Raw genomic sequence first — 16,518 nt, 5'->3', positions numbered from 1 at the left:
CATAAACATAATATGTATCTAGAAGTCGATAGTCTATCGGTGATATTCAGAGTATGCATGTACATGCCAATTCACCGATGATAATCTTAGTGAACGTTGTCAGCGGTTCATAAAGATACAGTTGCGTTTAATAAATAAATACACAGCTGAGTTTTCCGCCAACAGCTGTTGTGGACGATAAGATGTATCGATTTCACGAAAACAACTGAACCACTCTATATATACTATATATAATTATAAATCACCGAAGGCTAATTTATAGCTGGGCGTCATGTCTCGTTTATTTTGTATGTGCGTGCATCCTGCCCTTTAACTATGAATCTGTCCTTTTTCTCCCTTGAAAGTTCCTCGCCCAATGAAAAGTTTATAACGCGCATTGCTTTGCATATCATTATTATTCTACTATTTATGCAGCAATAAAAATCCGAGCTAGAAAAGATCAGGAGAACGATATAGATAGCGAAAAACACTGTATAGATCGAAAGTGACTAGGCAAAAGAGATAAAATAAGTGTGCTACTATGGTGCCTTTCTACCAGGACATCGTAGTCACCTGGTCTTTCATTCATGCATTCACTCATACTACCTCGATGCTTTCTATCTGTGTATCTCTTCATTTTTAAACTGATGGGAAGTAAGCCTTCACGAACCCTCGGCGTAAAACAACAATTTGACAGGATGAATCGACGCCAAGATTAATTTCCCGCCCATAAAGTCTATACACACGACTTACACAAGTTATTGTTATAGAGTGTTGTAACAGTTTTTCGTTGCCTTCTACCGTCCGCTATTTCACTCAAGTAGCGCCCCAGGGTGTAAAAAGCGACTTCGCCGGTAGTGTAGCTTTCCCATGGTAATTCGTGGTAGAGCAGTTGAAAGCATCTGCCTGCCGTTTGCCCCACTGAATTGCGTTAGATGTTAGTCGCTGGCCCCTCCACATCTTCAACGAGTGCATCCGGTCTGAGTAAGCCGCTTAAAGAGACTGGACGAGAAAGGGGCGATAAGCAAGGACAGGCGAACCATTGAGAAGAAGGCAACAAGAAGCTTTTTCTGAGCGGCTTCTTAGCGCGCACTATCGCACGGTGGGCGGACGAGCGGGGAGAAGTCTCGAGCGTCCTGACGAAACGCCGAGAGACAGGCCACTTCGCTCTTCGTTCTACCACCATCATCATCATACACGTATACTCGTTCAATGCCGCATGGGTAGCCGGCCAGCCTGCCTTTTAGTGCTATATGTTGCCACGGGTTACAACTACTATAGCTGCAGCGCAATAAAGAAGGCCACAGGACCGCGGCACCAGCGGTGTCTGAGAAGGCTGCGGCAGCTCTGAACTTCAACCCCCACAAAAGCCCCATCAGCGCCCGCTTTCTTATCCCTTTCCAGCTCTGATGTCCACTACTCTAACAAGTGCGCGTTGCAGACCCCGCGACAGCTAGCAAAAGCTTTACGAATGGCTAGATTCCGTTATTCGACTTCGCACAACAACCAACCAACGTCATTTATGGGGAAGCGTTTGCCCATAGGAGCCTTCTGATGTTGCCGCTGCCAGCTAGTTTTTTTCGTGCTGGCCGCCAGGGGGATGCCAAAGGGAAATGGGTGCGAATTGGCTAGCTTTGGCTTGGCCTGCCTCGACGGAGACAGCGGCAGTGGGGGATGATAGATACGGCAGGCCAAGTAAGCTCACGTCAGCCAGAGTGAAAAGGAGATATAGAAAAAGCAATACATCTTGTTCTTTCTACACCACGCACAGTACCAGGAACGTCCGTGAACGAACGAACGAACAAGGGACCGGCCGGCCAGGCACTGCTAACCTAGCGTCAGCAATCCAGGACTCTTCCCTGAGCTTCGACACTGTAGAGCCCGTTGGCCAAGTGGCCGATTCTGTCGAGAGCTGATGGCGTCCGCCGAGCCAGAGCAGCGGCAGTCAGGCAGCCTTTATCGAGGCTTCAGGCTTCGTGTCGACTTACGCACTCCAAGCGACTTGGGAGGGGGTCTGCTAACGTAGGACGAGCGGTACCAACGTAGCTAGCGATTGGCTCCTTTTCAACTCGCACTCCTTCGTCGTAGCCTGGCACTGCTATACGGTCCATCTAATGGACTTACGCGCCAAGTTCGCGAAAAGACAAGAAAAAGCGGACTCAAACGAAGGGACCACGAGGACCACCGGCCGGTCGGTTGAAAACGTGTACGGGTTAGAAAAACGCATGAAGGTTGAAAAAGGGCAAAACCTCCGCACGATATATCCTGACAGCATCATTATATGATTAGAGTTAGAGAAACAGAAAGTAGCCTGAATCATAATGGAACAACAGTAAAGCAGAGGAAAAGAAGACTTTGGGAAAAAGGCCACTGAAGGTGACGGGTATTTGCATCTTTGAAGACAGCATTTTTCGTATCTTCGTCTTTTTTACAGTCAGCCTTGCTTTTGGGAGTTTTCAACGACGGAACTTAACTCTGCCATTTTGTTGTCGCTTCTGTGGGTTCGAGTCCAAATTTACTAGTGGAAAAACTGTCACGAAGAAGCCATTCCAGGAGGTTAATTTCAGTTCCGAAGCAGCCATTAGTCTTCTTCACTAAGCTAGGCAGAGATATATTCTGAAAGACTGTAAATTTACTGTTGTCAAATACCATATAAGTGTAAATATATTTCCCATTAGAGGATCGAAGTAGCCACTATGTAACCAACAATATGCTGCTATAATCGACTCTGCACGAATTACTGACCCATTTATTTTTGAATATTTGGACCAGTCTCATGGCCAGTGTATGCATAGTGATTTTCTAAATTTAACAAAGCCTGCCCTGGTCCTTTTTTTATTCAAATTGATTCCTAATTGATAAGAAACAAGGCGACACATGTTTTCGTATTATTTTTAACATCATGTTGACAATGACCACTGCCTATGGTGACAATGGAAATCTTTTGTTGGTAATTAGGTCGTACCTAGGTAATTAGGTTCCTTCAGATAGGGTCGATAGGTACGAGATTCGTTATTTGTATAGTCTAAAATTGAACATAGCATGGAAACTATTGCTTAGATCCTGCAGTGCCATAATCTGGAAGAGCTTAAAAAGTATGTAGATGATCAGAAGGTCGCTGATTGTCCGATCGTTGTGAAGATCGGCAGCTGTAAACGTAGTTTCTTTGATTTAAGAAAGCATTCTGATTAGCCAGCGTTAGAAGCTGGTTGCCACTAATAGTTAAGTTGATAGAATGCAACTAAGTATTGAACTGATATCACGATACTGAAATAATAATTTAGGATAGCGTCATGCCAAAAGCGTCATATGAAGGGAAAAATAGAGTTGGAACTGGGATCTAACCTACTTAGATACCTGATCGTTTCCAGTGCATTCTGTTGATGATATACAGAATAGTTTCTGGAAATAAAGTGCTTAAACTTTAACCAAATCAATAATCACCGTGTGCTATAAAACGACAAGGAACGACATTTGTAAAGGCAAAACTGCCGTAACGAAGATAGAATTAGGCTTTTATTAATGCGTCAAATACGCATATTTACTTCGCTGGATGCCTGCTAATACTCCCATCGCTATAAAATAACGATAGAAATTATACTTCGACTTACCCTAAACATTTCGAGCATCACTTAAATAGAAATCGCGTCGGAAAGTTCCTATGAAGGCAGTGGTGAATGTACCACGGTTTCGAATCGAATACGCATCGCTCCGCTTAATCTCGTCCTATTCATACCACACGGTAATATGAGGTTCACTATAAGTTGCCAGAAGTACCAGCCGTCTTCCTTGCTCCTCGATTTAGTCTCCCCGCTAGCTTGAACAGAAGATCTCCGTCTCTCGCACGAACGTGTCCGATTGTGCCCTCTCCGCCTCCGTTTCTGTTGGATTGGATGCTCCGTCATTCATATGGCCGTCTCTAATATTGCAGCACAGCTAGCTCCGTCTATTTCGCCTCGTCGGCCTGCCTTTATTTGTCCGGTTTGTGTCAGACATGTTCGTGTCCGTACAAGCGAGTTGTACCACGCGATCATGGTAAAACTCGACCAATCCTAATTAAGACATGATAAGAGACAACGACAACAGCCCTGTTAAGTTCTGCATTTCCAATGAACGTCTAACAAACGGAAGGCAAAGGGGAACGACGTGAGTACATAGAGAGCCATGGCATGTTAAAGTAGTTGACAGGAAACTTTCGAACGGGCCGTTTGTACCGTGAGAAATTGTTCCACAGCATTTAAAACCAACTGTTCTTGTCTTTCGCCAGTGAGAACTCCGCTGGCAGCTGGCCATTGGCGCTGGACGACAATAGCTCTATCTATGAACAGAGGGGCGAAACATACAGTGCCGTCAGTCATTGTATGTCTTTGCAGGGACGATAAGTAAACATGTTATGATAAGTATTAGACTGCGGGCATTGTTGTTTCGATTTTAAAAGTATTCCCTACATGACTAGATGCTACACATGTGTGCTGTGAAGCGGACCATGCACAGAATGGTATGCATCCAACGATGCGTCTTCGCTCAGTGTCGGTACGTTAACTATATGTATATGATAGGTTGTCTATGCACGAGTGACTATATATATACATATATATAGTCACTCGTGCATAGAGAAGCTAGAATACGTAGTTATTTAGACTACTTGGATATTAGCCAAGGAAATATAATAGTGCAACGATTTTTTAAACACGACGTAGCCATCCATCCTATTTACAATAATGAGATCAAATAATTTGTCGATTAATTAATTTTATTTTGTCTGCTAGGTTGGTTTGCGTTAAAAAAATTCGACCTAACTTCAATTAGTACATCTCTGCCCACAGCTATGAAGCTCGATTGGCCCGCGTCAACGCGACGTTTACATCGCGACATGAGACACCGCACTGACAGACACAAAAACAGAGAATTAAATATGAAATTTCCGTCAATTCATCTAGTGAAAATGAGTTTGGAGTGAAATTAAATCCGTTAGAATTGACGCCACACCAGAAAAACCAAAAAAACATACACCGAATAGACATTGCTAAATCATCTCGTTTTTCATGAGTAATAACTCCAATCCGTCATAATTATTGGTTATTTTTGTTTTTTCTATTATTTCGACTGTGATATTTTAAGAAACGATCTTGTTTATTTTTGAAAATGCCACATATCTTTTTTCACATAAACAAAAAACACTTGTGTTTATTTATATATCTTCGTTTAGGGATATAGACTTGCAAATATTTTTTAACTCGACAACTAATGATACGAAGCTTTTTCTATCGGGAATTGTTAATTCACGCTCTGCATAGTGCTTCTAAATCTAAGCCACTATGTCTTTGAAGGGTCTCTTGGCTTCGGATATGAGTTGATACGCCAGTCTAGATAAAATAATTCTGTGATATAGTTTTCCGATCTTGTCTACGTGCAGATGAAAATCTGGTTGAGTTCCACCGTTTGATTTTGTAATGACCTTGTTTCTTGAACAACACTGCCATTAAAGGTCGTGTTTTTTAGTTGCACAGATAACGTAGTCGCCACGACAGAAACATTGCCGAGGTGTTGGGTAGGCCGCCGGTCACCATTCCTACAATTTTCTTTACACTTACTACACCTACAAAGGTAAGAACTTTTTTACCCGAGTACCAATACGGTCAACCAGACGCTTCGTGCTTCAAAATGATAACAATTTTAGAAAAGCTTAAGGGTTTTCGGGGAATATCTAACTTCCATGACACAAGAAATGTACCTGAAGTCCCTACGAGGTGTGGGAGTAGATACACGCGTCTTCTAGAAACAGCGGCTAAATTTTTAATCATCGTACCGATTCGCCAAGATATGTCTTTTTTTCATTATGAATCATTGGCACCAGTGCGTAGAGATCTCTGCCGCACCCCTCGGAAGCCGCTTGACGATTGACAACAAAGCAGACGGAGGACTTCCCAAGGTGTTCCCAAAACGCAAACAGTCGGCATCACTTCTTTTCGGATCGTGCTTTGAACGTAATTGTTTGAATTTTGAGTTAAAATTTAGCAGACGCGTTTCGTAGTACTCGTAGCCTAGCTATTCTAAGCCCGATACAATTTCATGCTTTGTTACAAGTTACAAATTAAGGCATAACGCGGAAATAGCTAACTAAAAGATGTAAGTGTCGCTTACTGGGCCCCGTACGTTGTATTCGTCGTATCCTGTGGTACTAGACCTTCCGTTCAATATCCTCTTTCTAATACATCTTTCATAACAGCTTTCGACGACTGGGGTCTATAGACTACCCGATGGTAATCAGTCATTGACTCACTTCTAGAAGACCCATGTTCGACACAATCGATTAACTGTTATCGTGTTCTATTTGGCGGGGTCGATGTCCCACGTTTTTCCCCCAGCGACAAGCGATACTTTCGTTTATTTTAGAACAGCTGACATCGTCGGCGTACATAATAATTCGCATATGATGTACGGCTGTAGGGAACTGAGACTTGCATTGACATGTTACCTTTCTCAGCATTCTCAGAGAGCGGAGCAAAGGCACGGATAGAGGAATTCCCCTATTGTTACCCAGGAAACATTATTGAAATATTGTTACGCAACACTTTAGCAAACGGGACACTACCGCCACTATTGGACGATGGAAATTAGTCGTTCATTTGTCTATTGTAGAGTCAGCAGTTAAACGACATCGCAAACGGGCGACAAAATAAAGTAATAATCTACTGTCCCCCGTCCAAGCTGAACTTTTATACCAAAGCCCTGCATACTATTCTGTCAACAGCTAACAAAACGTTTGCCTATTGCTATCTTACTATAATATGCTAAACTGAATCAGTTAAATATACAGTAACCCACACAGATGGCTCGCGTTCGTTTTCTCTTCGATCTATTTAGTCCACTTCCTCTTGTACATTAGCTTTAACCAGTTCAAAGGCGTACTTCTTTTCGTACGTTTTTTACTGTTAACAACTTACTCGAGCATTATAATCACATCATGTTCCGCCTTGATTGATTTGATTCAAAATGAAAGTTTACACCCAACAGACAGCGTTATTTTCACACGTGTCCAGCCTAACAAATGTCTCGCATTTTCAAAAGCCTTTTCTACACCCCTATGTTCCGAGTTTTACGTGCAGTATTGCCGTTAAGCTTATCTAGACCATTAGAAACGACTCGAACTCTAGTTCTATCATTTCTAGACACAGCCTGGTTCAGTATAGCAGCAAAGAACAATATGTGCATATCAGTGGCCGATGAACCTAAGCATACCACTACAGCCTTTGGGAACGAAATAGGCCCACGCTTTTTTACCTCTGCCAGCATTTATATACATAGAGAAGACACACTGTTCCGTGATATTCAAGGAAAGTTCAGTTAACAATTAACAACGAGCTAATCCCAGTCTAAGCTGTATCACTGACTCCAAATGGGGCCTACGTGATTTTATTTGACTGCATCTGTTTTGTGGCATTATTGGATAACTTCAGCGACCTCTAAGCGGAATTCACGCTAATCTTCTCAATGATCCACAGTAATAGATTGCGGCAGAGAAAATTTTGTTTCTAGGACACACAAAAGTCTTTAGATCGCTTACGTTAACACTTCCTCTATATAGCTTTCTTTATTCTGTGTAGTATTTATTGTCTGCTGCATATTTAACCATTTTTTTTTCTATGTGGCCTAAAATTTTTCTACCTTTAAAACTTAAGACACAGTCACCATTTGTCGAACTGCGCAATAACATTATTCAGAACGTTGTTGTCCTGAGGGTGGTCAAGGCTGTGTTAAATGGGTCAAGAAGCGACGAGCTTTCTTTATCCATTGACCCGTACCGCTCACCCTGGGCAGTTATCGTATCGCTGCGCTTAAGCGATGATGTCAATGATAATAATTTTTTGCGTGAGACAAGGATCGTTTGTTTTTTTCGGTCATTATTTCAGGCACGAAATAAAAAGCGAAATGGGGGCGCTGGTAAGGGCGGCAATCTACATCAACTATCACCGCTTCCTGTCTGAAAAGAACAAAATAACGAGATAGCGCCTGGTATTTTCCCGTCATTTCTAGCATAGGCATGAAGGTGGGCAACAGTAACAACAGCTCGACTTGTGGACATTTTGGGCGAACCTAAGATCTGTTAATGCCACTTTTCGTCGAAGTCGGTACACATAATGGTACTTGAGGACAAGCACATAAATATATGCATATTCTGCACTGAGCAATTTCGCCTGCTCTCATTGTCGGCAGGCTTTATCGCCGACAACTTTGCCTTCATCGTCTTTTCAAGGAGCGACGGAGCGCCACTTGCCAGCCTGGGATATCCCGTTCTCGCGGACCTATCGGCTTTTCTATCTTTCCACTATAATCTACATGTACTATCACATCAATAATTAGAGATACCACAACAAAAATAGATCGTCGCTTACGATAATATCGATTTGTTGATTTGTCATCTACGGGCTCAGTTGATCAAGCTGCCTTTAAACGATGTCGGACGGTAGTTTGTTTTCCAGATAGATCCTAATAGAATATATCTGCGTAACTTGAAAATTTAAATTTCCGTATTTATTCGTTGAGCAAATATTGTCGCTTATTCACTTTGCATATCTTAAACATACGAGAAATTCCAAATAGAAAAAATGTTCCGGCGGGCGAAAGCGTTACGTAAATCATCAAAAAATTATGGCTCAAGCTAAATGGAAACCATTAAATCTATCGTATCGAGATCGATCGAAGTGCGTTTTATCTTCCATTTATCATCCATTTATCATCAACTTAAACAATCATTGTAACCTTCTTTTTTGCTAGCTGAAAAAACCTATCTAAAAACGTTACACGGGTTATTTAGCCGAGAATGTGGGCAAGTGCATCGAAGTTCCGCCGTATCAATGACCTAATCGTAAAGTTTCTATTACGGATTGTCTCAAATCCAAATGCGATCCGAAAACAGTTTACTCCTCAAGTGCCATACGTAAATTGCCTTCGTTAGTAGAATTCGGGAGTCGGCGCAGTGTCGTTATGTGACCTTTTCCTTTGTGATAGGGGGCTTCCTATACGCCAGTGCAGCCGATCTATGAAAAGAAAAGTCAGAAAGCCAAAAAAGCTTTACGTCTTAGTTAGCTTTTTTACGCTTTTTTAAAGATTGCAGAAATGCTTCTAGCAATACAAACAGTGCATCACTTACGACCCTAGTACAAATTTATAAAACGTATTTGTTAAGACCATTTGCGTCTAGTTGTAAACACGAATCAGAGAAGTTATCAAAGTAAATAGCAATTACTTCAAATAAAAGCGTCCTTCGGCATGTCTTCGATGAGTCATTAAAGAAATATGTACTTACGGAAAATTACTATTTTTATCTTCTTATAAATCTTATAAATATAAATCTTAAAAAAAATCTTATAAATCGGATCAATGCAGTGCTTTACTTAAAGATTTTTCAATGAACCAAGGATAATATAGCCATTATTATAAAAAATGGTGACATATTTTTCACTCTATTGCACCTATTCGTTGTAAAAATAGATGCTTACTCCATCTCATAATAACAGTGGCAGTTCTATAAAACTTTCCGCATCATCTATATGTGACGACACGTCGAGTAGATGAAGGCTGATCTTGCTAGTGAAGTCATGCTTTTTCGGATCAGTTAAGCAAGGCGCTGGATCCACGTGCGAACAATCGATCAACGTGGACACACTCTTGAAGTTCTATAAATTCTCAACCCTTTATTTTCCCTTGGGTCGTCAGCAAAGTACCCTAATAATCGAGCGACCCAATTTGCTTTAGCTGGTTAAAGACTGCCTGTCTTCTAATCCCCGGGGTTCTCTATAATGCTTCGGCGTATAACTATTCTGAGAATGACAATACAGGTACACTGGTAAATTTCTTTATTTGAACCTTTCGTCTGATCCAGTGATGATACAGCAATTGTTACGAGCATTTTCCGTGTGACCCACATACACACATTTAGGCGTTTTCTATATATATATATATATATATATATATATATATCTATATATTACAATGCAGACCTTCACGGACATTAAAGGAAATTTCAGACGTTGGCTAGTCGCAGATTCATATATAGGATATGAACACTTGCAGGCCCTCCAAACTCTCTGCCAACATTGAGGTGATCTACAAGAAAACTATCGCTTTGCCCTTGTATGTATGTAGTATGTATGTGGTATGATTAATACTTTGTGAATACTCTTGACTTCGTTGTTCTAAGGGTGTGTGTGTGCATGTATTTCACTATTTGTATGGTGAACTTCGGTGGGTTCGAGGTTCTGTCTTTATCTTTCCCTTCGTCTCCTCGTAAAGTGAGCGAAGCAGATCTTTATGTGGGTGGACGTTAGACAGACTGATGCATACATAAGACTCGATCGGAAACCATCTGGGCACGACATTTCACTAGTCAGGAAATTAGGCTTTAGGGCGTGGCAAAATAAGATCAGGAAATTGGAATTAGGTGGCTGTAAATCTGCTCTTACGAAACCTCGCTGTACTCACGAACTGGAGGCAGGCTTTGGACTATGGTGACCTCGACTCTGTAGGTGCAACGTGGTATAGCATAGGAGGTTAGGTTCACTGATGAATGACCATCATGAAAAACAGTGGAAAAGGGGAACTTTTAAGCATATCACTTGGAACACTGTGTGCGGAATCTTCTCCTCTTCGCCCTTGGTAACTTTGCACATTGGCCTATCGTCGTTTTTATGAAATTGCTTACTACCATATTCAGGTTCGTAATCCCTGAAGACTTCAATCACCGGAACACAGTGCTCGCACACTTTTTAATATAGGTATATTTACGAACAATTACAGTGTTATTATCTAAGCTGGACATAATAATTGCATGGATTTTATTATATTCAAATAGTGCATTGACAAAACTGATCGAGTACTATGTACATATATGTATATATATATATATATATATATATATATATATAATGTAAATGAGAGATATATGTGCATCCGACGTTTCTCTGTCATGCGAGATGCTTTCTCATGGATGCCCGTTCGTGTCGAAAGAAATTACGACTACTAACTACTATCAATAGTGCCTGGTAGACGAGTAAACATATTTTGCCTTTGAATCACGTCTTTCGGCGCTGGTCATACAACCTGTTCGTGGTCCGGGCCTGGGTAACGCCTTGCACTCCATCTTGCCTGGCGCCGTATTGTTGATAGACTATGTGAGATTATATATGCAGTTAAAGGTGCTTTTTTCTGTCGTCCTTCACACAGGCGTTTTAAATTCTGCTCGAACTCAGCCGGCCCACCAAGATTCCAAACAGAGACCCAATGGAAAAGTTGAAATGCAAGTAGGCACTTGGGCGCCAGCGCCCACTTTTTGGATCCGTCATGAAGCCTGCTGATCACGTAGAATGCAGTAGCTACTGTATATTGATGAATACACAGATTTGCAGATGACGAGGACAATTTGACACGGACGAGGTATACAGGGCCTTGACAAAACAAAGAGCCTTTCCGCCCGTGCAATACGTTCGGCAGCGAATTTTCAACGGAGATGAAGTCACGGTGAGGGAAAATATACGACACGGAGAATATATTCAGTTGATAAACGCCTAATCTGACGAATTCATCAGAGAGAGCTAAACAAATAGATAATTTCGATTTTGATATAGAGAATATTACATCTGAGCGCTTTCGTTAGCCGAGCCATTTATTTTTCGTGGAGTTTACGTTGTTAAGTTGTTTACCAGAATACAAATTGCCGATTTTGTTTTAATGGTTAAGTTAATTAGGTAAATAGAATCTGTATATAGTCTGATCGAATTCTACCGAGAATAGGTGTTCCCTTCTTTGCATATCTTTGGTGGACATCGAGCAATTGATTGCTGCTGCTTTTTTTTTTCTATTTTATTTATTGCCGAAGACATGTTGCTTGGATTTTGTTGTCTAACGAAGTTCAGATCATCTCAGTTTACGTTGACATTTGCCTTATCGTTAAACTATTACAGGAACTATCCGATATCGTTCCTGACCACTGAGGTTATCAGCAGCGCAATAACATACCTCATCACAAAAGAGAAAAGGTAAACGATGGCCAGGTTTCGTTAATTAATCACAATTTCATTATAGCTACCATTAATGTAAACTGTCGACTCTCTTTATAGAACGTTGTTTGATTGAATCTATTATTAAAATATATATATATATATATATATATATATATATATACTTAGTTATTATTAAGATATATATACTCTGACATCTTGCTTGCTTGCTGGAATACGACTATTGAGAGATGTTTATATTTTTCTAAAATAACATAATGCAAAATATTCAAGAAGGTTGTATACTACTAGGTAATAATAATATCGAAGCGTGTTTAGATAATAATTAAACAAATAATACAAGTATTTGTAATGGTTAGTAGCTTATAATTAAATCCAATAGAATAGTAAAACTTTGAGCTGCAATAAGAAATAAACTAAAACAGTTACCTTTACGAAATGCAACTACTTTAAGGGATCGGGTTTAACAACCCAGTGGTTGTTGGTCTTGAAATCAGTTTCGAGGAACAGTAAAACAAAAATCGTATCATGTTAGCTCCGGCATAGGCATGACAGGCGTCTAGTTTCCACGACGCCAACGATAATATTTGGCCGATCCTGTTTTTCCAACCGCTAGGTGTTGCCTAATTAAAGAGATTATTGATTACAACCTGCTAAATAAATTATCTCTCCATCAAGTACCAGAAACGTGCAAAGATTTGAAGTAACAATTTCAAATATTTACGTTTCATGTTTTTTTGCATCTAGATTGTATAGGAATGAAGATTTCCCTTATATACATGTTCGGGCAGAAGGTGAAACGTTCTCAAAGTAGTAGCATCCGACCGGGTATGTGATTCAAGCAGACTCTTTACATTTGTAGTAGAATTCAACTTTTGAAGTTGCGCTGTCAATAAGTTTCAGGTATCATTTGGACGCCCTTAGGGCCTGATGAACGGGAAAAGTTCAACCCAAGTTTCTCTACTATTCCAAACTTTTCGCTAATGAGAGGATTCTCAGATACTTTGGCCTAGAACAACAGGCTTTGACTTTCAAGAGGGCAGAGTTTGTAGGCTAGCCCAGAAACACTATGCATTTATATATATAATACAAAGACGAAAAACCAATTTAGCAAGCACCGTCGTCATCTAGTAATACCTACAGGGAATAAAATATTAATAGCTATCTGGTAACCTCGATAATGTTTCAGCAGCTCAAAAAAAAGTCAAAGTCTATCAGGTATCCCGAACGAGGACGAACTAAGCCCTCATAAACTGATTGTGAAATTAGTCTATCAAGCCGAACTTGGCTAGTCGTCTCAGAAGATCTCATTTAACCTAAAGTGATGTCAGATCTAAATAAAATATACGTAGGTCGACCGGAAGTTACACACAAAGTTGCATAGTTATAAAACGCCTTGCCTATAGCACTATTAAAAAAAACAAGGGTCCCATTATTTTACATTGGTCACCTGAAAATTAGGACATAGTCTTTCAGTCCGCTGTCGGCGTAAAATCACATGAGAATGTTTCACCAAAACTAGACAAATTGTTTGGCATACGTATAAATAAACAATAGTAGACTCGAGGCCCACTAACCATCTTTCTTCGCCGATAATTCTTACTTGTAAGCAGTAATAAATAATTAGACATTTGGTTTGACTCAAGCGTTCGTTTTGTTCCATGATAATACATCTAGCATTTTCTTTCCAATCCTATTGCCAACAGATGCGTGCTCTGGACAGACGGCCGTGCAGCTGTACGGTCGCTGTACTGTTCGTCTTTACTGAGTGCAGAAAACTAAATACCGCAGATAATTTTTCAAATTCATTGTTTTTGGGGCTATTTTTTGGCCAGCACTGATTCGTGGAAATCGCTATCAAGTTACACTCGTTCTAGCTTTTTTTATATGGGTCGGCCGAAATTTAAGCGAAATGGCTTCATCGAGATCAATTAGAAGGGTGAGGAGAAACTGGTTTGTAGAAAGTTGTGACCAGCTCGGAGATTCAGGAGCCTGTCCAAGTCACCTGCATCTGCCTTACGGCCTTTATCGTTGGCCTTCATAGTTCTTCGCTACACTCTGTTTGGGTGGCTCTTTTACCGAACTACTACTAGTTGACTTCACTACCTTGATTGCTATAGATACTTCAATTGGTTAATGAAGTAAATAATTCTCCCGTATGGTAATTTCTCTAACTAATAATAGAAACACTACAGACATTATATGTTAATTTGGACGCACGTTACCCTTTGAACATTCAATAAATTGCCTCATATGAGCAGTTGTGTATCCATCCTCTTGTCCTCAAATTAATATTTCTTATTTAGAAATTCAGGCAGTGTAGAGTTGGCGTTTGAATCGACCGATCTTCATGTACGTGTGTTCTACGAAATTTACAATATTGGCTCAAAGAAAGATGTAGACAAATTCTACCTGCCAACGCAGTCTTTTTCTCAAATTAAACGCAATGCGACGCACTATGTGCGCCGCCAGGCTCAAGCTCGGTAGGCTCATCTTCATCGTGCTGAGGGAAGCTAAAAATACTCATCTTCTTGAGGGCCTTACCTTATACGGTTGCTCACTTCGCTCGCACGAATGCGCTCGACGAATGAAAAAGAAAGAGATTGTACTTACGGTCAGCTCAATCGATTGATTAGGCCTGTTATATAATATGCTAATCCTACTGGGCAGCGCCGACATACGGATGCAATATGGAATCATGGAACGGGGCTTGTAAACGTACGTCTGTATCTATGATATAGTGAATTTTATGGGAGACATGTTTTTCATGTAGAACTATCCAGGAGCGCATGCTTTTGGCATTTACTCTAACTATTATCATTATTTTTGTTATTATCCACAAATTTTATTAAAAGTAAAACTTTTTTTTTTTTTTTAATTCCAGTTAATAACAATCTTCTGGCGAAGCATCGTAACAATCTATTAGTAAATGACTTATCGCAGATTGTTCTTGAACGTCCTCTGTGTAACTGTGTAGAAAATTACTTAAGTAACTTTTTTCTTAACGCTGTCACCACTCCGGTGCCAGTAAACCACACCATCGACTTGTACTCGTTCGTTGAGGCATCGTTCGATTGCTTCTATTCGCTGTAAAAATTGAGACGCCGCTACCATATTGAAACAGCCATATCCCTACCCTTCGAGTCTTCGTCATTAGTCAATCATCGTTGGTATAAAGATTCATGCGGTAGCAGCAGTAATGCTACTGCTACTGATACTGATACTACGATTATGACCTTTGCAACCAGCAAGAGGTCGCCTGCGACCGAAACGAGCTTACGATATACATATTATCTGTGTCCGTATGACATGATGTCCCCCATGGATGACTATTATTCGTGATGCATATCAAACTATAAGAAATACTGCTGCCACTAGAGTTAATACGTGAATAGGAAACGTATACGGAAAACAACAAACGGTGAGAGATGGAGGATAGACTGCGTCCAAACAATCATCTTGGCTCGTTTACGACGACTTCTATGTGACAACATCTATGGAACATCTCAAATAAAAAGACAGAATAGAATAAATCAAAACAGAGTGGATGTGCATGTATTTGTATGCGTGCATGCGTGCGTATGCAGCGTAACTTCTTTTCCTGACACACAATGTAGAGTATTGCATTTCTCCTACTCGTTCTGCACTTGCCCCTTGTGTTTACCATATAAAAATACTGGATATATGTCATCTGGGGAAAATTCATCGTATAGACAAAAAAAAAAAAAAAAAGAAAAACGGGGCCGCTCTGCTGGGTGGCACGGCATGCAATGCAACACAAATGAATAATGAATACCGTCTTTTTCCCTTAGCACACCCACGTGGGCCAGTAGGAAGAAGGGAACACAATACTTTCTGTCAAATTGAATGCTCAGGCATACTCATCGCTTTATGGTGTAGCTTACTCTTGCTGGAATGTATATAGCAAAACATCTAGAAGTATGAAGCCTTGATGCCCCACTCTCGCTTCGTTTTGCTCTCATCCATTCTGCTGTTCTCATCCTTCGCTTGGCCGGGCGGGAAACGGTGTTCAAGACAGCCAACAGGATTTCCCCGATACTATTATGCATCTATATACATCGTATCGGACGATACAGGGTCCCATCAGAGTTACCAAAAGTATGTGATTCGTATAATCTATAGGCAGATACACTTGTTGCTGCGATCGATATCGAATGTTACGTCTGCCAAGCCCGTTAAAGCCATAAAATAACATATATATATATATATATGGTCGTCGTTATAGAAAACGCTAAAGTTGTAAGGGTTCGATTAAGCACTAACTCGCAACGGACATTAGATTTCTAGAGCGTTGTTTGTATTCGTTCGCCCATTGACTAATCTAAAACGAGTATCTTTTTCTTGCGCTGGTTATTACTGCTGTTGGTCAGTGCTTGTTTCTAGCCCTTGAGTCAATACGTTAGCTTGAATTGCATTAATATTGGAATTTTTTCATGTTTACTGTTTTCAATAAGCTATATACATTTAATATATCTCACGGCAAATTGTGGGTCTATAA

The 16,518-nt window shown here is 40.5% G+C and overlaps 1 long non-coding RNA gene across 3 annotated transcripts in view; it reads left to right on the top strand.

The window, feature by feature from the left end:
- LOC111258845 (uncharacterized) overlaps positions 1–15,737 on the top strand; it is a 28,793-nt gene extending 13,056 nt beyond the window's left edge. Inside the window, exons 4-7 of one of the 3 annotated variants that reach the window (XR_015310320.1) lie at positions 11,206–11,499; positions 11,943–12,017; positions 12,747–12,827; positions 14,884–15,737. This is a non-coding gene — a long non-coding RNA (uncharacterized LOC111258845). Of the gene's footprint in view, positions 1–7,892; positions 9,258–11,205; positions 11,500–11,942; positions 12,018–12,746; positions 12,828–14,883 lie in introns of those variants that run through there. The other 2 variants (XR_015310319.1, XR_015310317.1) reach the window with 2 other exon arrangements.
- The last annotated feature ends 781 nt before the right edge of the window (positions 15,738–16,518 follow it).

Source organism: Varroa jacobsoni, unplaced genomic scaffold, assembly GCF_002532875.2.
Source record: "Varroa jacobsoni isolate VJ856 unplaced genomic scaffold, vjacob_1.0 scaffold_270, whole genome shotgun sequence".
NCBI classification, from domain to species: domain Eukaryota; kingdom Metazoa; phylum Arthropoda; class Arachnida; order Mesostigmata; family Varroidae; genus Varroa; species Varroa jacobsoni.
This window is presented reverse-complemented; position numbering and strand designations above follow the sequence as displayed.